The following is a 22,727-nucleotide window of genomic DNA, read 5'->3' as shown; positions in this document are numbered from 1 at the left end:
TCAAAATCGTCCATAAAGAAAAGAAAACCAAACACACAGAGGTTAAAATAGGGGAAGCCACACTGTGTAGGAGGACTGAAATCAGTGCTAATGCTGCGGGGTACTTACAGCACCTTATGCCTGTGGATCCCAAAGCATCCATTAGTCCTCACCATGCTGGAAAGCATTACAATATCCATTTTCCATAGATTCATAGACCCTAAAGCCAGAATGGACCATTGTGATTATCTAATCTGATCTGTACAGCACAGACCACAGGACTTCCCCAAAATAATTTGTAGAGCAGATCTTTTAGGAAAGCATCCGTCTTGATTTAAAAATGGTCAGTTACGGAGAATCCACCAGGAGCCTTGATAAATTGTTCCAGCAGTTAACTGCTCATTTTATGAGTTGGAAAACAGACACGGAGAGGGTTTGCCCAAGGTCACATGTTGAGATAGTGACTGGCCCAAGAATGGAAGTAACGCCCCTGTTCTAACCACGGAACAACATTCCTTCTCTGAGCCAAGACCCTCAACTCAGTCTCCTGCTTTTCTCATTAAGCAAAACGATCTGCCACGTCCTTAGATCAATACCACAGTTCACACCCACGTCAGCAGTCACATCTGGCAAGAACAGCCAAGGCGGCAAAAGGGTTGAAGAAGCAGTAAAACTGCAGTGGCTCCTCTTCTCTGGAGAGTGGGTAAAGAGATTCAGGGGAATGTACTGTCTAGCAGCCCCCAGCCAGTACAACAGAAGATATGTAGGAGGGTGAGTTATAGAGGAGAGGGCCTTCCAAAATCCCACACGCGAAACGTGGAAAGCAACTAACATACAAGCTGAACCAAGACCAGACCACACTGCAAGCACTCTCAAAAAAACACGACTTTGAAAGGATGTGGTAAAGAAACTGCCCCAGCCCATCCAATGATGCAGCCAAACTGCTAGTCATACACCAGGCTCACCACTCTGAAATTTGCCAAATCTGACACTTATAGATGATCTCTCAATAGCTTGATTTCTTCAGCACGACAGCTGAACCGAGTTTCACTGTTAGAATGATTTAAAGGAATCACATTCTTCTGGCAAGTATCAGAGGGGTAGCAGTGTTAGTCCTGATCTCTAAAAGCAGCGAAGAGTCCTGTGGCACCTTATAGACTAACGGACGTATTGGAGCATAAGCTTTTGTGGGTTGCATCTGACGAGGTGGGTATTCACCCAGGAAAGCTTATGCTCCAATACGTCTGTTAGTCTATAAGGTGCCACAGGACTCTTTGCCAATTCTTCTGGTAGAGTTCTCTGCTCCTAAACCGGAAATGCTATAAGACACTCCCATCCCATCCAAGATCTTTCCCCACTGAAGCAGTGAGCCCTCTGGGGGCAGGGAGAGACACATACACTGCCTTGGCCCATTCTGACATGCTAACAGATTAGAGAGACGTAGCTTTTTGCAGAATACTGCTGATATTCACCTTCTTTTGAAGGGAGAAAATGAGAAAGATGCTCCATGGAGACATGAGCTTAGAGACTGATTTGGAAAGAACTTTCCAACAAGACTGAAATGGCTACTGTCAGGACAGTATGACTAAGAATCAGAGCTTTCTAAGCTGGGTTTTGCTTTGCAGACATGCGTGGGTGATGCTGCCCCTCCGCTCTGCCTGCCTGCTCTGTTCACATGAGCAGACAAGATATTGAAATATACAAGGCTCTTGCTCTGGGAGAAGGGATTTTTACATATTTCAAAATCTGTCCTTGCTCTCAAGAACAAACTGGATACCTGAGCAGTGTGCCTGCGATTGGGAAGAACCCAGAAATCTGGGCCTTACAAGTCCAGGAGAGCAATTGGAATTTTATCTGTGCTGTGGTCCTTGTTTTGGGCACAGAGATTTCCTCTATTCCCCAAGTTGAGGAGGGAAGTTAAATATATTTCATGTTGAAAGGAAGTCTGAGTGTGGGGCAAAACATTGACCTTGTCCCTTTAAACCAAAAATGGATGCACAGCAGCCTGCCTACTGTATTTGGCCCTCCAGTGCCCCCTATCAGGACTCGCTATTTGGAGTTCAAGCTTTCACTTGTGCAGCTCTCCCTACAACAGCATAGTCACAGGGCCGAAGTCCAGCCTGAGAGCTCTGGGGCTCTCCTGGCTGTGCCACAGGGTAGCAAGGCAGAGCACCAAGACATAGGCCTAGCGAAAAGCAGGAGGAACAGAGTCCTAGATTTCAAGGCAGAAGGGACCATTGTGACCATCTAGTCTGGCCTCCTGCATAGCACAGGCCACAGCCCTGCCCCAGAATAACTCCAGAGCAGGTAACAGTGGGGAGGAAGCCTTCCAGCGCAGACAGACATGCGCTCACTCTGCCCCAGCTAGCTCACCAACAATGCCAATGTGGACATTGCAGCACAAACAGAAGCACAGGCCAGCGGCTCAAATACAAGCCAACTTGAGCCCCTGGCTCTGTACTCGGGGCCAAGCCTTACCAGATCTGCTGCTCTTAGTATTTTGGCCCATGGAATTGGTAAAATCTTGTTTTGTGCATCTCCACAAGCTGAAAGAGAATGAGAACAGCCCATCTGGCAGGAATTAGCACCCTCAAAAGGCCACTGGCAACCTGAAGGAGTGGTTGAGTGTGCTGAGGAGGGTCCAAGGGAACAGTAGCAGTGGCTTCTTAGAGAAGCTGAAGAATCTCACTAGTTACACAGAAGTGCTGCAATGGAGATGTGAATTCCAGCAGTTTCACGGAACACCTCTGTTCCGCAAAAGAGCTGTGACGTGAACCAGGGAGACCTGGAAGATGCCAATGCCCAAAAGCAGAGCAATGGAGAGATGATTTGCAGTCCAGAAGAAAAAGAAAGATAATGTCTGTAGCAAGGTTATTGAATGCTGAGCAGTTTCCTCCTCCTGCTTTCACCACAATAGATTTTGATAACCCACCTGGAGATCTATGCATCCTGTAATAGCAGAGAGTCACAAAATACCACATCTCGGTGTACTAGACAGTGCTGTTCACATCAACTGGGCTCAACAAAACAATCACATGGGTAGCAAGTATGTGACAGAAGCAAAACTGTGGAACAATTCAGATCAGCTGCAATCCTCACCTGCAGTGGTTTGTCACCAGGTGACCACACCCATATATCAACTGTCTATACCAGCTGGGACAGCAGACGCCGTGTTGACTGGATACTTGTCTAGCTATCATCTAGCTAGGGTCTTGTAACAGTGTCAGGGGGGAAAAAATGTCTGATGGTCAAATACCACATCTCACAGTCCTGACACCAGATCTCAGGCCACTATTTATGACCCCAACACTCCCAAACTCACTGACAAACTATCAGCAATTCCAATAGAATCTGACCTGCCAGCCCCCCACCCAACATCATGCAACAGTTACTGAAAAAGCCATACACGGAGAAAGGAAAATAGGATGCAAGTCGTCCTGTTGCAAACCAGTTACTCCAGCCATTGCTGCTATGATTGTTTTGGGCCTAGCGCCTTCGCTGCCTGCAATGCCCTGTGTTCTGTAACATACTGTGGAGTACTGCATGCTGAAGGAGATCAGAACACATCTCAATCAAAGCTGCCCCAGACAGAGAGAGTAGTGTGAAAGGTAAGGCCTGAAGTGAGGGGTCTCCCCAGTCGTACAGAGAACTAACAGGAGTAGGGATAAAACAGAAGGATTCACAAATATTGTTTGGTTCCACTGAACCTTCTGCACCATCCTGTTCCTCCCTACACAGTGTCCCAAGGCCAGATATTTCTCAGATCGCCCCCCTTTTCTATTGCGGGCTTTGGGAAGCAGTTCTACAGAGAGCCTCCTAGCTACTCTGCAGCAATCTGGTCAGTACTGTACCTAGCTCACCCCTAAGGAACTTCTGCCAGGATGTGTCCTTTCAGACAGTGGGCCTTGACCGTGCACACAAGGACAGAGGATTTATGCACACAACTTTCTCCTCCATGAGATGGGTAATCACAGCACGCCAGCTGCTGCCCTTCAATTCTCTTGTCATTCCAGGCCCTCCCTAAAACTGAGCTGGAAATTAAGACAGTTCTAGGGATCAAAAAAATAATCTGCGTTTCCATCAGCTCCAGTAGGAGGCTGAAGCTAGATGAAACTCCACCTTCGGAGCAATGGACTGTGCCCACTGTGAAGCTGGAGCGCGCCTCCCAGCCCTGCAAGGGCGGACGGACACGCGCTAGCTCGGCTCAAGTCGTGCACTAACAGCAGCACTATGGATGCTGAGGCACGAGCTAGCCCCGAGTACAACCCACCCGACCCCTCTGGGTCCATCCTCGGCTGCCTAGCCCATGCCACTGCCCGTGACTCTATGGCCGCCCTGCGGTTTTTAGCGTGCCAGCTGGAGCAGAGCTAGCGCGTCTGTCTACCTGCTTCCCAGCTGCAGTGTAGACATAGCCACCGATTCCTGGGGCAGTAATGTTTGACTGAACACTCACAAATAGATAAGGAAAGGATGCACGCAGGCCACACTCCACCCCATGTACACTACCAGAACTGTGTGGAAAGTACTGAAATGGCATGAAAGGAAGCCAAAGTCCACCCGCCTTCACCCATGAACATGCCTGTAAACGTGAAGGATGGTGAAGCAGAGATACATGTGTTGGCCGGGTGGGCATTGCTCCAAATGGACCCGAAGGTTCTGTCTACACTGCGATAAGACCTGCGACACGCTGCGGCCGGCCCAGGTCAGCTGACTCAGGCTTGTGGGGCTCGGCCTGCGGGGCAATAAAATTGTAGTGCAGATGTCAGGGCTCAGGCCCCATGATGCGGAACCCAGGCTCTGCCCTCAGCCCAAATGCCTACACGACAACTTTTAGCCCCACAGCCCAAGCCCTGCAAGCCCGAGTCAGGCAAGCCAGGCTCTGAGATTCGGTGCCACACGTTTATCACCACAGTACAGACATACCCTAAGAGTTCAAGGATGCTGCAAGGTGAACACTACTGCATTGCTAGAGCATTAGACCCAATCTAGAGCAACCTGGCACCTTATCTGGCTAGGTCATGCTTCCAACTTTAATTAGATGCCTTACAGTCAGCTCAGTCACTGCATAACGCTGAGTGAGTAAAGTCACATAATAGTTTCACCATATTCCCCTCCTCTTTGCCTTCTCTTCTCTGTCCTAGAGAATAATTTCCATTGCCAGCCTCTCCAGGAGGCACTGAATTGGGATGAGGTTTGTGTTGGAGAAAAGGGCTGCAGTATTCACACCCATCCACATCTAGTCCCCAACTGGCTACACTGAGCCTTGTTTCCTCTAGCTGTTCCTGGCTATGTTGCTTCCTGCTCACTTTTGTAGGGTAGCCAAGGGTAACAATTCAGCCATCATGCTATTTTAGTGTGTCTTTGGAAAAGGATGTTGGGGCCTTAGTACTTAGCAGGCCTACTGAACTAACTGGCCAGCACTTTACTCTGTGGGAGGGGATGACATTTCCCTGTGATGGGAATCTGGCAGTGACGGACTCAATCATCCTTCCTTGCTTACTACTCATGCGGAGGGATAGCTCAGTGGTTTGAGCATTGGCCTGCTAAACCCAGGGTTGTGAGTTCAATCCTTGAGGGGGCCATTTAGGGATCAGGGGCAAAAATTGAGGACTGGTCCTGCTTTGAGCAGGGGGTTGGACTAGATGACCTCCTGAGGTCCCTTCCAACCCTGATATTCTATGAAATTCCAGCTCACTCTGACCATTGAGGCCTTTACAACGTAACATGTAACCTTGGACATAGGTGTAACCGTATGGTATTGTAACAGGTACCAGGCAGACTAAAATACACCTAAAAGGGATCTCATTTAAAAATGGATGCTTTCCTATTAGAGAAGGAAAGAAAATTGCTTTCTTGTCTGTAATGTCCTGTTTGCAGTGTTTTTGTAGCCATGCTGGTCCTAGGGTAGGAGAGAGACAAGGTGGGTAAGAATCTCATTTACTGGACTAGCTTCTGCTGGTAAACAAGCTTTCAAAAGTTTCTCTCACCAACAGATGTTGGTCCAATACAAGATATTGCCTCACCACCCTGTCTCTTATAATGTCCTGGAAAAATCAATGTAAATCCAAACACAACTTCTGCAATTCATTTCCCTACCCCCCAACACCATAAAGATCCTAAAGCTGTGTCGGCTAGCGAGGCTTGCTATCTCCAACGAGGTCTTTCAGAACAGTGGAGTCATTTTAATGCAGAAATTGTACCACGCTCCCTCATACTACCGTTTGCATAACAAAAAGCTTGTTTCATTTCAGTTAACCTTGCAAACAATGCAAGGACTATTCTCTAGTGGCCAAAAAAGTAGATCTGTCTGAACCTTCCTCTGTCGTTATGTATCTGAATGGCCAAAGCCAGACTCACGTAATGGGCTGTTGGAGGGTACCGACAAAGCCACGAGAACAGTTTTAACAAACCCAATCTCTGCACCAGACACCCTTTCTACAATCAGTTCCTTCAGCCACATGGTTAAGAAAAATATTTGCATTAGTTTACAATGATTTCATAAAAACACTGTTGGCTTTACATCCCACATGAATTATCTGATTGTTACTGACACAAAGGACTCTTTGTACTCGACATTAACACTGCACCCAAAATTACTAACTCATACTCTGGGGAAAGCAACTTATCTTAATTTCTAAAATTAAAAACCTAGAAGAAGGAGAAATAGTTTCAAGCTATTAGGAGGTTTTGAACATGTTCTCAGTTTCCTTAAACTCTCTTCTTTTCTTTTGCTAATGTTAAAAAACAAGTCCATTATTTCCAAAAGACGGAGGTGATACAAGTGGGCAGTTTTCGGCATGGTCTCTTTGGTTGCGTACTGCCAACCCACAATTGGTCAATTCAGCATGTAGTTTAGAAGTGCTCTTGGATTCCACATTGACGCTAAGCTCTCACATAGCTCTTCTGAGAGTAACACTTTCTACCATTTCTGCTTGGCTACGAGACTCCGTCCCAACTTGGCGGATGATGACCTGGCATGAGTTATTCATGCCTTTGTCAACTCTCAGCTGCGCTACAGCAATGCGATATGGAATGACGCCTTAGTTGCTTAAAAAATTACAGCTAGTTCAGAATGCTGTAGAAAATCTCATCAGAAGCACAGTGACCACGAGCACAACTGGCCCTCCATCGGCTTCCCATGGTGCATCAGAGCAAGCTGAAGGTCTCAGTCTTTAACTTTAAGATGCTCTATGGTCTGGGCCCGAGATACCCAGACGACCATCTAAAGCTCCAGGATGAAGACTGTGGTCAACAGCTCTACTCCTCTGCACAATGGAATTCTCTACAGTAAGGGTAAAATTGGTCTATGCAGGAGACAACTTTCTTGGGGCTAGTCAGAGACTGTGGAATCAACTCCCCCAGGAACTAAGGACCATCTCAAACTACACCAAATTCTACTCTGAATGCAAGGTGCATTTCTTTGACTTCCCTTCTCTGATATATAACAATGTGTGTTTATATTAAATTTCCAAAAATGCACTACCCTGCATACAGTTCAGCCCTTAGCAGAGGATGAGAGAACACACTCAACAGCCGTTAGTCACTGCGCTTAATGCATTACTGAAAGGTGCTCAGACACTACGGTGAGGAGCCTAGCTAGAACAGAGATCAGAGCAGAATAGTGACTAGCAATGCCCAACTGACAGGTGATTTTCACAGGGTAGCTAGATCAGCACTTTTGGTTCCTTCAAGGTGTCAAGTTGGTTGCCCAAGACTATCACTAGCCAATTTTGAAAGTTTTAATCATAAATCATAAAAACCATCTTTACATAAAAAGCGTGTCCAAAACAGGCCCAACATCAGCTACCACAAAGGCAGTATAAGAAAATCAAGTATGAGCTGCGCCTTTAAAACAGCTAAAATTATGGCCTATTGGAGAAGTGGCCGGTCCCAAGATGCCATTCAGAATTAATTACTGACACCTATTAGGAAGCCGGGGACAGCTAAGTATAACTCTCACATCACTCTTTTTGCTTGGGCAGAGAGTAATAATTCACAATGTGAGAGGAATCAAAGACAAGTCAGCTGAACTGGATCAGCTTGAGCCTTCCATAGACAGATGCTCCTGTATACTGAAGCACAAACCTAAAGTTACCCCAAGCTAAACCAAAGTCTTCTTCCCCAATTTTCCACACATTAAGTTTTATTTAACTCAGGATCTTATTAAGATACGTTTTAGTGTCTTACAATACTACAGTACACCTTCCCATGGACTTCAGAGATCACAACCTAAATAATATTGCTCCCATGCTTTCTCTTTCAACGAGATTAGTTTGCAGCCAGTTTAATTTTAATGTTTTCCAGCTAGTTTACATGTTCCACTTTCCTGTTGTGCTGCAAGATTAACATCAGCTTCAACTATAAACTGATGGCACTATCGCTGTGTAACTACATTTACATTGACTAAGGCACTAGGAAATGCCCTTTAATAAGCTGCAGAGACAGCTCAGGGCAAAGACAAGAACAGAGGACATGTAAGTGTAAAATAAGCAGAACTGGACAATGTAATAACTTCGGACGGCAAATAATAGACAGTAGGTTTGCTAACACTACTCTGCCTGCAGGTAAGAGCGATGGACTTATAAACGGCCAATGCTTTAAGATTGCAGTCTGGGAAAGCTACATGGTACTACAAAATTCTAATTGGGCTGATCCCTTCATTAGTATGATTGGGGATGGATGTTTCTCCCACAACAAGCAGTGATTAGGAGGTACAAACAATTAGCAAAAAGTGAACCCTTGCATTCCAGATGGCTGGCAGAGAAATTCTAATTAGTGTGTCATATGGCTATTCAGGTTCTCCCCCAGGGAAGTTGCCCTCCACATATTTCATGAAGCAAAAGTCAGCTCTGGGTAACATGTGAATTTCTGTGCCGTGAACTCGATCTCAAAAATACTTGATGCTGAAGAGGAAACATTAGGGAGACAAAAGAAAAGGAGTACTTGTGGCAGTGTTTGAGCTGTTGGGTTTAGGTGGGTTTAAGTGGGATTAAACGAGCTTTTTTCAAACATGTTGATGGCCAGCATTCTAACCCTGATCCGTAGCTAAGGATATGATCCACTCCAAATTTCTGCCAGCAAAGCCTCAATAGGAGCTGATACTTTCCTCTGGAAAGCAGTGGATGTATTGTTTCTTGACTTTAGCAAAGCTTTTGACACGGTCTCCCACAGTATTCTTGTCAGCAAGTTAAGGAAGTATGGGATGGATGAATGCACTATAAGGTGGGTAGAAAGCTGGCTAGATTGTCGGGCTCAACGGGTAGTGATCAATGGCTCCATGTCTAGTTGGCAGCCGGTGTCAAGTGGAGTGCCCCAGGGGTCGGTCCTGGGGCCGGTTTTGTTCAATATCTTCATAAATGATCTGGAGGATGGTGTGGATTGCACTCTCAGCAAATTTGCAGATGATACTAAACTGGGAGGAGTGGTAGATACGCTGGAGGGCAGGGATAGGATACAGAAGGACCTAGACAAATTGGAGGATTGGGCCAAAAGAAATCTGATGAGGTTCAATAAGGATAAGTGCAGGGTCCTGCACTTAGGACGGAAGAATCCAATGCACCGCTACAGACTAGGGACCGAATGGCTAGGCAGCAGTTCTGCGGAAAAGGACCTAGGGGTGACAGTGGACGAGAAGCTGGATATGAGTCAGCAGTGTGCCCTTGTTGCCAAGAAGGCCAATGGCATTTTGGGATGTATAAGTAGGGGCATAGCGAGCAGATCGAGGGACGTGATCGTTCCCCTCTATTCGACACTGGTGAGGCCTCATCTGGAGTACTGTGTCCAGTTTTGGGCCCCACACTACAAGAAGGATGTGGATAAATTGGAGAGAGTCCAGCGAAGGGCAACAAAAATGATTAGGGGTCTAGAGCACATGACTTATGAGGAGAGGCTGAGGGAGCTGGGATTGTTTAGTCTGCGGAAGAGAAGAATGAGGGGGGATTTGATAGCTGCTTTCAACTACCTGAAAGGGGGTTCCAAAGAGGATGGCTCTAGACTGTTCTCAATGGTAGCAGACGACAGAACGAGGAGTAATGGTCTCAAGTTGCAATGGGGGAGGTTTAGATTGGATATTAGGAAAAACTTTTTCACTAAGAGGGTGGTGAAACACTGGAATGCGTTACCTAGGGAGGTGGTAGAATCTCCTTCCTTAGAGGTTTTTAAGGTCAGGCTTGACAAAGCCCTGGCTGGGATGATTTAACTGGGACTTGGTCCTGCTTCGAGCAGGGGGTTGGACTAGATGACCTTCTGGGGTCCCTTCCAACCCTGATATTCTATGATTCTATGAAATAGATCTGCTCAGCAAGTCCCACCAGAGATGCCTTGCTGTCAGCTTCCTTCTGATACTACAGAGAATTCTTTCCTGGGTATCTGGCTGGTGAATCTTGCCAATATGCTCAGGGTTCAGCTGATCGCCATATTTGGGGTCGGGAAGGAATTTTCCTCCAGGGCAGATTGGAAGAGGCCCTGGGGGGTTTTCGCCTTCCTCTGTAGCATGGGGCACGGGTCACTTGCTGGAGGATTCTCTGCACCTTGAAGTCTTTAAACCATGATTTGAGGACTTCAATAGCTCAGACACAGGCGAGAGGTTTATCGCAGGAGTGGGTGGGTGAAATTCTGTGGCCTGCATTGTGCAGGAGTTCAGACTAGATGATCATAATGGTCCCTTCTGACCTTAATATCAATGAATCTATACACAGAGCTGGTCCCCTCCAGGTCAGGGGTGAGATGCATAATTGGATGGTGGAGTCGGGGGGAGAACGGGACTGAATCTTATTCCACTGCTGTCTGCGCTATATCTGCTCTGTGGACGGAGATGATTTGATTCCAAGGCTGAGAGTTCTGCACATTTCACCATGACAACCACCCCGTCCTTTTTCAAAGGAAAAGGCCAAATAAGAAGCAAGTTCAGATGGGGACAAAACTTGAGATATCGAGATCATGAAACTTGAGATCACATTTACAAAGACCAAGACCAATGCTACGTGCACAGCTGCATCAAAAACTCATTGAATAACCACGTATGTAAAACATTGTACCAGCCACTCTGTTTCACCTGGAAGTTTGAGTGAGAACCACCAGCTGTATCATTAAAGAAAGGGCAGCCTACTAACGTGCCAAGGGTATCTTCTGTATGACTTAACCTATCACTCAATATCTTGGCACTAGTTACAGGCACTGCTTGTGCCATGTTAGTGAAGGTCAGGATCAGCATTTCCATCTCCAAGCGCAACTGTTATTAGGAGTTTAAGCCTTAGCAGTTAAAACTCTGTACTGAAATTTGGTACCCAGTGACTGGTTGGGAACAAGCAACAACACAGAGCAAGCTGCAAGGTGCCATTATACCCTCAATTCAATTAACACCTTTAAAAAATTCTCAGTAAATTAAATGCTATATTAAAAGACTGCAAACCTTACACACACAACTTTCTGCAAAATTCACCACGCAAGCTGAGATTTTCCATGCTCAGTTTCTCCAGGAGGAGACCAGGCTTGAGGGGTTAAACTAAGCAAAATCCCTTCACTCATTTGTGTTATGCAAGATTAAAAAAACTTCCATTTCCAAAATATCTAGTGGCACTTAGGCCTAAAGCTCAAATAGCTGAAGTGAGAGACTCTGCAGGAGCATGGACACAGCCCCTGTTTCTTTAATGCCTTCACTTGGTCTAGAAAATAAAAGATTTTAACAAAGATAACTGAAAAATTATACACTGAGAACTCCCAGTAAAAGAAACAGGCTTGCAACTTCAGGAGAGAGATCTCATGCAGGGAAAGCATATGCATGTTCAAGGAACTTATAAGCTTGTTAGCTAAAGCTCATACAAGATAGCAAATCCCACATGCCACATAGCCCTGGACTTTTCCTTTCTTCCTTTTATAAGATCTAGAAAAATCACATATACAACAGCTGCAATAAGTTTTTTGTAAGTCTGTGTATGTACAATGTGCATTTATTTAACAAACCCATCCTTGGCAGCACTAAAGGCAGGGAGGGCAGGCTTCCCACCAGTCAGGGCTGGAAAAGGATCCCAAATTCAGCCCTGTGCTCCTCTGACTATCACGGCGAGACCGCTGCAGACAGTATGCTCAGTGGCTTTGTGGAGAAGCCTCATCACTTCTCAGCAATCCCTTAAAGCCAACCTGGAGAACAGTGTTAGTTCTCCGGGTTGAATGCATCCTGCCCTTCACAGAAGTGAGACCAAAACAAATGGGAACCTTTGGCACAGCAGTGACTGCTACCCCGCCCCCCCAAAAAATATTATGTGGGATCCTGGGGACAGACCCCATACACCAAACCCCAATTGCAAATATACATTTAGAGCAACAGTTCCATTTGGACAGTTATCCAAGTGTTCTGGGTTGCTATACTGACTACAATTAGTAAAGATTTATGCAGTCATATACGGGAATCAAGTTAAAGCTGTGACAAACTACAGAGAGGGAGGAGATTTGAAGTTACAGCCAACTTTCTCCTGGCTCCTCACTGTACCACACAGCCATCAGGTTAGTGTGCAACGCTAGACATCTTGTGCGCTGCCTAGGTCAGGCAAGACTAGTTCGTCTGCCTGAGCTTTCAGTTTCTTGATTTGAAACTGCTATTACAAAGCTGGTTCGTCACTGATATTAGGACGATGATACACACATTAGGAATGCAGCATAACATTGAAGGCTCTCAGCTGAACATTGCTTCCAAGAAGAAAATAGGTCTGAAGATTACATAATACCAGAATCTCTAGAAAAAAAGTGTGTACATACAGGGATTTCACGCCCCTCCCACACTCCCTTTCCCTCTGCAGCTGCCCCAATTTGGTTTAGCTGCAGAACCTACTACACTAAGGCAGGGAATTGCTATTTAAGAAGATAACTAGAGGGATGAGGTCCCAAACTAAGCACACTGGTGGAAAAACAAAATGCCTCTTTTCCCTTCTGTAGCATCCTCCTTCAAAAAGCTGTAGGAGGAGATTTAACAGAGGGACCCTGTCTAACCATAAGTAGTCAGAAATGAGAGCAACAGTTTGAAACACTCCCAGAATGGCTGAACCCGATACAAGCTACTATAAAAGCCACATCATATAGTGCACCTTACAGGTTATATAAGCCCAAATCAAGAACTGGGGGTATATTGAAGAAGGCAGTGCTAGGCACTTGCAGTTCTGGAGCATCTCCAGTGTAGGCCTGGTCTTGGGACAGGAATGCGCCCATTCTTTTACTAGTTTCAGAGTAGCAGCCGTGTTAGTCTGTATCTGCAAAAAGAACAGGAGGACTTGTGGCACCTTAGAGACTAACAAATTTATCTGAGCATAAGCTTCGTGAGCTACAGCTCACTTCATCCGATGCCACAAGTGCCACAAGTCCTCCCGTTCTTTTACTAGTGAAGAATGCAGGGATTCTTCAGAGTTTTGCTTAGCTGAAATTCTTGTCCCATCCTACACAGAACCCACATCCATCCAATTTCAGTGTCCCCTGACATTGTTCCAACAGGAAGGAGCGATGTCACAGACTGACATTACTAGTAAGCCAGTGTATGTAGGAGATAGCCATTTGAACAACTTCAGCTAACAGTTCGAAATGTGTTTAGCTCGCTAATGAGTGTGATTATACTCTGACAAATCAGTAAATGACATTGTGGTGCTATGTCTAAAAGATCTCAATTCTTCCCGGTAAAACCTGCTCAGTTTGCAAGTAGAGAGTCATTCCTGGCCCCCACTGTTACCCCTGGGATCTCAGAATCGAGATAGATTCTGCAGGCCAAATTCTCTTTCCAGTGGAGATGTGAGCCAGACAGAATCTATTCCCTGTAACACCTGCAAAACCCATTTCCTTCAGTGTACCCTCCAGCATGGGCTGGCTCACACACTGTGGGTGGAACAAAGCCTCTAGCTTCATCCCAAGCACTTAACATAAAGCGGAGTTTCAATACATCAGTCTCTAATGGCAGAGCTATTGCAAAACCCTAAGCACTTCAAACCCCAAACAGCTCAGTTCCTCTACCCCCTTTGTGCATGGAATTCTTTCCCAGCATAGAGAAAAGGTAAAGGGCAGGACAGTTCAACAACAAACGGGACTCCCACTAATAAACAGGGTTTCAAATAATCTGGTAACGGACACTGTTCAGAAAGGAACCTAGCCTTAAACACTCACCTTTCACTGTGAGCATTCTAGGCACAAGAGATGCATGTTTTAACACAGTCTCAGATCTGCTCACCTGCAGTTCTTGGCAGGAATCCCTTTCACTCTGGGAAGGAAAGAGTGCCTAACTTGGGAAAGTCTTTATGCAGAGGTTAGAAGATACAGAGTCTCATTTTCAAGCACAGAGGGCCCTGGCTTGTTTATTTTTGTAAAGTCATGAAAGAATTTCTACCAATAAGAGGTTTTATAAAACCTAAATTTTGGGTGGATGTCACTTTAACCTATCAGCAAGTACTCCTCACACTTACTACTGCTATCGTTATCTCTATTTGACTTTTGCAAACTACGCCCATGCCAATTTGGTTATCAGGGACAGTAAATATTGCACTGGTTTTTACAGTGCTGATGTGGACAAGTGCAAACAAAAACGGAAGAGTCTTCTGAAGTTGCTGTCATGACCCTGGGAATGCATCTCAACTCGCTTCACACAGTGAAACTGTTACTTCATTAATGAAACAAAAGAACCAAAAGAAATGTTCTGCACGAAGTGGTGATGTAAGACTTCATAGCAACACTTTCACTCTGAAGTGATTATTTCACTCCCTCTTAAAAGTGAATGAGCTGCTGTCAAGGTTCCTTCCCCACTCTGAACTCTAGGGTACAGATGTGGGGACCTGCATGAAAGACCCCCTAAGCTTATTTTTACCAGCTTAGGTTAAAAACTTCCCCAAGGTACAAACTTTGCCTTGAACTGTATGCTGCCACCACCAAGCGTGTTAAACAAAAAGAGAGGGAAAGAGACCACTTGGAGACATCTTCCCCCAAAATATCCCCCCAAGCCCTACACCCCCTTTCCTGGGGAAGGCTTGATAAAAATCCTCACCAATTTGTACAGGTGAACACAGACCCAAACCCTTGGATCTTAAGAACAATGAAAAAAATCTATCAGGTTCTTAAAAGAAGAATTTTAATTAAAGAAAAGGTAAAAGAATCACCTCTGTAAAATCAGGATGGTAAATACCTTACAGGGTAATCAGATTCAAAACAGAGAATCGCTCTAGGCAAAACCTTAAGTTACAAAAAGACAAAAACAGGAATATACATTCCATTCAGCACAGCTTATTTTATCAGCCATTTAAACAAAAGGAAATCTAACGCATTTCTAGCTAACTTACTAACAGAAGTTCTGAGACTGCTTTCCTGATCTGTTCCTGGCAAAAGCATCACACAGACAGACGAACCTTTTGTTTCCCCCACCCCTCCCGATTTGAAAGTATCTTGTCTCCTCATTGGTCATTTTGGTCAGGTGCCAGAGAGGTTATCCTAGCTTCTTAACCCTTTACAGGTAAAAGGGTTTTGCCTCTGGCCAGGAGGGATTTTATAGCACTGTATACAGAAAGGTGGTTACCCTTCCCTTTTTTTTTTTTTTTTTTAAATGACAGCTGCCTTGGAAAGTTTACACACTGGCACATGAAGCTAATCAAGACCAGATGGTTCATGAGACTGAAATGGAAGAAAGCACCTTACATCTCTAAATCACCGATTTATGTCTGCTGCAGGCCAGTAGTTTCTGGCCTATCTCCTCCCCCATTAACAGCCCCACAGTACTTTAAAGAGTACAGTGCAAGAGAGCCAGCACAATGCAGAACTCTGGCTTTCCAATACCAATGCTACCTTGGATAAATCCCTTTGATCAACAGGCTCAAAGGATTAATCCTGCAGTCAGATTGTTTCAAGAGATGCATAGTTCTTCAGCCCCTTTGCCTGAGAATAGATTAAATGGTTTTCCACACTTTCACTTACACTTTCTTGTTAGTATGCAAAATATAGCAACCAAGAGGACAGCCTAAGGTTTCAGTTACATCTTCCACTTGTTGCTTAGGACAGCTCAGCCTTCTCTTGATACAAACATGTAACAATGGGAAGCATTTAGAGTCTCAAAGTGCATTGTGTTATATACCTCCCCATTCTCTCTCCCCTCAGGTAGGCAGCAATTTCTAGGAAAGGAACAGGCATTCCCAGCAGCTAAGGTTTGATAAAGTAAAGAGCTCTCCTGTGTTAGGCTCCATCTGTCCAAATGGCTCTTTAGAAAGCAACACAATAGGCCTCTCCAGTTTCTCCTCTTGGCAAGCTTTACAATAGATGGAAAGTCAACAACAACGGAGGTGGAGGCAGGACAGGTGCTTAACATTCCAGTGTAGACTCGCTAAGTTGTCCAACAACATCATTGCAGTGGGTCGTAAACAAAAGTTCCCAACTGATGGCCAAAGCAGTTCAGTCTGCACCTTTAGTAATCTTTCATTTGACAGATCACTTGGTCACTGGTTTCAGCTGCCATTGTTTCCTTTGCTGGTTTGTACAGAAGAAGACAGTGCACTACAACAGAAAAGAGTCAACCAATTTTTAAAGAGCACAAGAATGAATAACCAAACACAAAACTCTAGTTTATATAGAAAAATAAAAAACAACATGGGCTTGTCATCTTCCTTTCCTTCCAAGAGGCAATGAAATGCTTTTGTCCTTGAAGTCTGGTTTTCAGTTCCCTTCATTTTTCTCTCCAGCTTCCTTTCCTTCTGATTTTTTGAAAGTGGGCCCATGAAAAGAAACGTTTAAAAATTTGTGATTTTAAACTCTGATTCAGAGAAAGGGAAGATCCCTAGAGTATCAGCAATGGAAAAAAAATGTGCAGGAAACCCCTTCACTGTCCCAAACTGGAACCTTAACAATTGCAAAAGAAATGGCTATTTTCTGGCCTTTGTTCAATTCTATCAGGCTAAATAAAGCCTCCAGCACAGTCTCTACAGTCCCTTACTTGCAGCTTACAGAGAATGAAATGTTTGAAGAACAAAAAACTGGGGTAATCGAGGTGTTGGATGGGGATACCCTAAGTTCTCCTTTCCTCGACTCAGTGAAGGAGCACTGACAGTTTAGAGAATCACCACAGGATGTTAACAATGGTGCTCAAGAGCAGTCAAGTATCCAGCGTCATTCGCCACCTTTGCAGGTGGAAGCCGATAAAGATATTTAAGCCTAATATAACATCACTTTTTTACTTATGTGAGAAGGATGAGACACTCAGCAGAATTACAGTTCAAGGTTAGCATTAAACAGCAATTTAAATTCATGCAAGAGCACTGCAACTGGACAATTTTGAGCACTCTTGCTAGTAACATTAAATTCCCCAGGCTATAAACTCCCCCTTGCATGCCATATGGTTACCACAATCCTGCTGCTTTTCCACTTTCCAGAGTCCCCTAGTATTCCTCCCAAAGCACCACACCAGACAGGAAGCCCACTCAGCTCTCCCCCACCTGAGACTGTCGTATTTAGGAACACGTTTAGGGAAACGGAGATTAAACCTAAGCTGGCAGAACCACCACCTTTGGAGCTGTAGCACATGGGCTGCCCATGCAGAAAGCACTCAGCCTCTCAATGCTCTGGGCTCCCAAGATGACTTCGCATTTCCATACTGTTTTTCAGTTCATCTGACGTTAAAGCAACCAAAGCTTCAACCTCACCAGAGCAGGAGAGGGTTAGCCTATTTTAACTGAAACAGAGGCTCCAGGTTCCCAAGCAGTCAGTGACAGATCTGAGAAAAGGATGGGGAAACATGAATTCTGGGTTTAGCAACTAGACCATGCTCCTTCTTCCATAAAAGGGATCATTTGTTCTGTCTAAAAAAAATCTGGAGCATACCTGCATTTTGAAACCCCAAACCCCTTGAGAGGAATAAGAAAAAATGTTTATTTTGGATATGGAACAGTGAATTCTCATTTGGGCTAATGCAAATATAAAACTTTTACTGCAGGATGGAATTACAGTTCAGCATAAGCAGATTCATTAATCAACACTTCCAGCTTTGTAGCAGATTTGAAAGGAAATCTTCCCTTCTTCAGTTGAGGAAGATATCCATTCTGAGGCAAAAAGAAAAAGGAGGACTTGTGGCACCTTAGAGACTAACAAATTTATTTGAGCATACACATTCGTGAGCTACAGCTCACTTCATCGGATGCATTCTGAGCTGTAGCTCACGAAAGCTTACGCTCAAATAAATTTGTTAGTCTCTAAGGTGCCACTAGTACTCCTTTTCTTTTTGCGGATACAGACTAACACGGCTGCTACTCTGAACCCTGTCATTCTGAGGCAGTTGCACTTATGAATCCCTGACAAGAGAGGTTATGGAGCAAGTTTTTTCCTTAAATCCAGCAATTTATCCGTAGCCAAAGCCATTGTCTTTTGTGTGATGTGTGGAGGTTTGTCAGTTTTTTGGTTTGGCTGGGAATATTTATATATTTATTTATTTATTTGTTTATTTTATTTTATTTTTTTTTTTTTACACACAAACGGATTAAGAAATCTGATTGCTGAGAAAGGATTACACATCCCTACACTGCACCTGAATACGAGGAATATTCTTTATGCAGGACTCTCAAATTACTTTTAAAGCAGTGCTAGGTTTCATCTTAGAAATTAAGGAGACTGCCTGTTTTTGTAGTAAATGTTATCAGGAAGATTGCAATACCATAGCATGGCTTAGTTTTTAAATCCATTCTTATTAAGCAGCAGTCATGTAAATTTGGCAGCAGACCTATTCAAGGAGAGAGAAATATGAAGTTTAACAATGCACTCAACTCATACACTAACTTTCTACACACCTTGGTATCAAACCCCAGTGAGATAACGTGATACTTGAAGGACTGTAGACTGTTTGTTGCCAAACAAGAAAGAGCTGCCAACTTCAATTTGAGTTATTGGTCTAGCTATTTGGCAGCACAAAAAATAAAGTACAACTAGCAAAAACTTCTTTCTAAAGGTGTGTGGCCCTATAGGAATGCAGCAAGCAAGAGCTCGGAGCCCATAGGTTTTTAAACAATAAATTCATACGTGCCAATAATTCTTTTGTTTAGTTTTACAAATGACCGCACAGACGAAGCTAGAAATGTCTGCACATTTTAAAAAAAAGCAGTAATTCAGACTAACAAGGCATTTAACCTTTACTGAAAATGACAGACAGGTTTGGAAGAGTGAATTTTCTTGTTTCCATCAATAGGTTTTTGTATGAGGAGTTGATGGATAGACTCAAAAGTAAGTGGTGTGTTGAATGTTAAGAAAGTATGACAGCATGTTTTCTTTTGCAGTTAAAAATCCATTGCTTCCCTTACATGGTATCTATTTTTATAGAAATTTCTGCCATTAGCAGAAGCTAGTTAAAATTGAAGCTGGAACGCCAACTTAAGTTCTTCAGTACCTGATAACTGAATTTCTCAGCCTTAAAAAAGGAGAGAGAAATTAAAAGTGACAAGATGGTGCAAGGTTAAGGACTATGCGAGCTAGCACTCAATTCAGGCAATTCCAAGATTAAGGTTCCTAAAGTCATGGTAATTTCACTCCACTTTAATGTTCATGCCTTGTATTTCCTAGTCCAGTTTTCATCATTTAATGTAGGGCTGTGCATATCACTTATTAATCTATGCCCTAAAACACAGAATATGCAAACATGCAGAGTTAACAATGCAGTAAAAACCTTAACTTCTGAGTTCCCTGACTTAAGTGCTTCACTTCAACTTTAACAGCGTATTATTGCATCTCTGTGCACACAGTGTACAGTACACTGTAACAAAGCAGTAAGATCGATTACGGAAACATTAATTTATGGTCACAGACAGCAAGACCACAGACTTCCCCCTGCTCCCACAGATAGGGCAATGTAGTAAAACTTATTAAGCTAGGAGAAACGTGGTTGTAAAACTTGAATCTGAACTAAATGTATCCCTGACCACACATCTCGTGTCCTATGGAGGGCATAACCCTAGTGGTGGTAGCTAGGTGCTGTTTCTGCACTGTGTACAAGAAATAAGTTATCACTGTAGACTACTGGCTGAAGTGGAGGAAAGCGTGGTTGGGTCAGTGTGGTGGCATGGGGGGGAACATAAGAGTTCCTTACAGTACGACAGCTGATGGTATCTCCAGTGTGAACTTAGAACCCAACTCAAATCCAATGCCCAGGTAATCCAATAGTTATGGTTCTTTATTTACAGTATTGTACTGTTGTTCATAATGGACTTGTGGAGGCGGCTTGGTGGTTGGTGCCAGAGGGGTGTTGGTAGATAAGCAGATAATGGGCATGTTACAGGGTCAACATTAAGGTTCCAGTTCAGTTCTGAATTCAAGTTCTATTTACAAGCTCAGGTGACAATGTATGTCCAGAAATTTTCACTTCTCTTATTTCTTCCTAACACTATTTCAGTATTTTCCTGAAAATTGCATTACTCAGCCAGTACGTGCTCAAAAAGCTAATCTGGGGGTAAAAAGAATTATGCACCCACATAAAGTAGGCCGAGACAAAAGTATAAGATATTTGAAAGCGAAGGTTGGGTAGTAGCAGCAGCAACCCCTGGAGAGGCAAAAATGCGTGGACTATCTAGAAATCATATTTAAATGGTCACAAGTTCCACTCCACAGGGTAAGGAAGCCCTGCTAAAAAGGCCTGATTCTCAACCTCATTTCCCTGCGATTCCATAGATTCACTGGCCCCAGAAATTCAATGCTCCTTGGAACTAAAGTTGCCAACTAGTGCATGAATGAATTATTCCACAACATTTCAGAGCTGTATCACCTGCATTCAAGCTCTTTCTGTGCTTCAACCAATAACTCTTCCATAAAGCTACATGGGGCTGACATTTTTGGAAATTTGCAGTAATTTTAAGAGAACAAGCTAGCTTGGCTTGTTGAACTATTCGGCTTTTTTAAACAGACTATGATAAGCCATCCAGGAATTTCACTAGCTGTTAGGTTTGAACTGGAACAATTTTTAATGAGTAATACTAATGTTTTACTACACAAGCTCTCCACAATACTAAAAGCAGCTGCATAACCAAAGAATCCATAGCAGTGGAATAAAGTAGTTTGGTTATTATTTGAAGTAGCAATGTTCTCATTTCTCTCCAAAGCAGCTTTTCAGATTTATAAGTGGTTCCTGTTTTCTTTTGAGCCACGGAAAGGCATTTCAGAGATGGTTACTGTCACAACCTGGGTAACTGGGCCAGGATTTGATTTCCTCCCAGGTTCCAGAACAGACTGTGCAGAATCTCTGCTGCCGTATTGCAGCCACAGGACTAGAGGCAACTGCAGGTGTTTTGCCCCCAGGAAAGAGGTGTAATGACCACATAGTAAGAGTATCTGCAGGCCCCTCCACTATTCCCATAATCCCTCTGGAGCAGTCCTATCAATGCAGCAGACCCACAAGATGAAGCAAAGCTCCCCTTTCCACTCCACACAAACAAGATTTGCAGCACCAGTCAGAAAAGACTTTTGTCAAGAGGCAAAGCTCATTATGAGCTGTAATAAGCCATAGAACACAAACTTCCCCTTGCTTAGAAAAGGTTATGGTTCTGAAAGCATTTCCATTGACCCTCAAGTATTTCCAGCCTAAGCAAGTCACAAAAATATAGGACTTTAAGGCATGGCTGTCATCCAATTAGCTAGCTCCGTTTTCTCCACTTCGTTGAACACCTGAGCTCCTCTTAGAATTAGGTGGCCAAAAATTTCATTAACCCTGAGTTAAGCTTGCCCAGTGCTGTGCTCCATGTTCTGGAAGGACAAGACACCAATGAACAACCTGAACGCTGTGTTAACTAAGTTTTGGGGCATTTAATTTCCTCGGTTTTTAAAAAATGTAACCTCAACACTCCCATGTTCCAAAGCCCAGCTTTCCTTCCAGTGCCTCTGGCTCCTTGGCAATGATTATCCCAGCCACAGAATGCACTGGCTGCATATTAGCCCCTTCACTGCCCCTGCATCATTTCATTTCCCATTTCTGTCCAGCAGAGCCCAGTTCTCCCTCTTCAGCCCTACTCAGGCCAAGACAAGCCCTGGATATCTGACCAATAATGTATATTCCTTGTCTTACATCTTGGTGGGTGAAGACAGATGGACTGTGTTTTAGTTACATACATCCACTGTATGAGCCTATTGGTGTCTCTAAAACCAAGGTAAAGTTCCAATACAGGATGTAGATAATTAGCAGCAAGCTATGCAGTACTACTCCATTGAATCCTGCATAGCCCACCAGCAGCACTCTCAATCATCTGGGTAGCATTCATATCCCAGCAATGCATAAAACAAAGCTCAGAGAGGAAATGGAAATGATTCTTACATAGTGCCACTCCCCCGTGAACGCAGTATGAAAAAAGCAGAGTCAAATAAGGTGAAAATCTTAAATGACTCAAACTGCACCGTAGAATCTCTATGGACAGAAATTCCATGCTTGACTAATAAGAGTAGAGCAGTAGGAATATAGTACTGACCAGGATGGTGATGATGAAATACTAAGGGAGTAGGAGAGGCTACAAAACCAGAAAATGCAATAACAAGGGGGGGATTTCAGCTATCCTCATTTTGAGTGGGTACATCAGCTCAGGGTGTGATGCAGAGATTAAATTTCTAGATACCATCAATGACAGCTTCTTGCAGCAGGTAGTTCTGGAACTCACAAGGGGAGAGGCAATTCTTGATTTAGTCCTAAGTGGAGCACAGTACCTGGTCCAACAGGCAACCATAACGGAACCACTCGGTGATAGTGACCATAATGTAGTAAAAGTTAACCTCCTTGTGAGGGAAAA

General features: G+C 44.0%; 1 protein-coding gene across 4 annotated transcripts in view; it reads right to left on the bottom strand.

Annotated features, from left to right (window-relative positions):
• The window catches only part of OSBP2 (oxysterol binding protein 2), a 344,207-nt gene that overhangs the window by 307,686 nt on the left and 13,794 nt on the right, over nt 1–22,727 (bottom strand). Inside the window, exon 1 of one of the 4 annotated variants that reach the window (XM_037878932.2) lies at nt 14,183–14,330. The exons of 2 other annotated variants lie outside the window; for them this stretch is intronic. The gene's annotated coding sequence lies outside the window, so the exon portion shown is untranslated. Of the gene's footprint in view, nt 1–14,118; nt 14,143–14,182; nt 14,331–22,727 lie in introns of those variants that run through there. One more of the 4 variants, XM_037878933.2, reaches the window with a different exon arrangement.

Source organism: Chelonia mydas, chromosome 15 (genome assembly GCF_015237465.2).
Source record: "Chelonia mydas isolate rCheMyd1 chromosome 15, rCheMyd1.pri.v2, whole genome shotgun sequence".
NCBI lineage: Eukaryota > Metazoa > Chordata > Testudines > Cheloniidae > Chelonia > Chelonia mydas.
Note: the sequence above shows the minus strand (reverse complement) of the source record. Positions and strands in the feature narration are given on the sequence as shown.